This window comes from Homarus americanus, unplaced genomic scaffold, assembly GCF_018991925.1.
Source record: "Homarus americanus isolate GMGI-L3 unplaced genomic scaffold, GMGI_Hamer_2.0 scaffold34360, whole genome shotgun sequence".
Classification (NCBI taxonomy): domain Eukaryota; kingdom Metazoa; phylum Arthropoda; class Malacostraca; order Decapoda; family Nephropidae; genus Homarus; species Homarus americanus.
Window position 1 is genome coordinate 9,152,550 of NW_024739403.1, and position 270 is coordinate 9,152,819.

Here is a 270-nt window from a genome sequence, read left to right on the forward strand (position 1 = left end):
ACTTGATCATAGAAGCACCTGTAGACTTTGTGATCTTCATGTGCTCCTTTATCTTGGCTGCATCCTTCTTTATTGTTCGAATCGTAGATTCATTCACACCATGCTGGCGCGCCAAATCAACCTGCCTTGTTCCTTTCTCCAACTCTTGGATGATGGTATACTTCACCTCGTAGCTTAAGGAACGTCGTGTCTTCTTTGGCTTAGTGCCGCTGGGTCCAGGTAAGGAAAGCTTTCTCTCTGGGGGTGGTGGTCCAGCGGAAGACATTTTAC